This window comes from Papilio xuthus, unplaced genomic scaffold (genome assembly GCF_000836235.2).
Source record: "Papilio xuthus unplaced genomic scaffold, Pxut_1.1 DF828178.1, whole genome shotgun sequence".
NCBI lineage: Eukaryota > Metazoa > Arthropoda > Insecta > Lepidoptera > Papilionidae > Papilio > Papilio xuthus.
The window spans coordinates 5,166-5,422 of record NW_013530471.1 but is presented as its reverse complement, the minus strand read 5'-3'; positions in this window follow the sequence as shown (position 1 = coordinate 5,422).

Sequence of the window (257 nt, the reverse complement as noted above, 5' to 3'; positions counted from 1 at the left end):
AGCCTCAGGCGCTGGATCCCCCCGTATCCAGCGCCCTAGGGCTGTTGCGGGGGGGCGAGGGCGGCGATATATTGCCGCTTTCGCCTCCCCACTCGTCTGCATCTGTGCGGGTGCGCCAGGGGGTCGCCTTCGCGCTCCCGCTCCTGTGCCTCCTTCTGCGAAATCACCACTTCGCAGAAGGAGGCGACGGCTTCCCAGGACCTCTCACTTCCCAGCATGGCGTGTATAACGCCAGGGAGTGAGAGGTCACCGCCTAT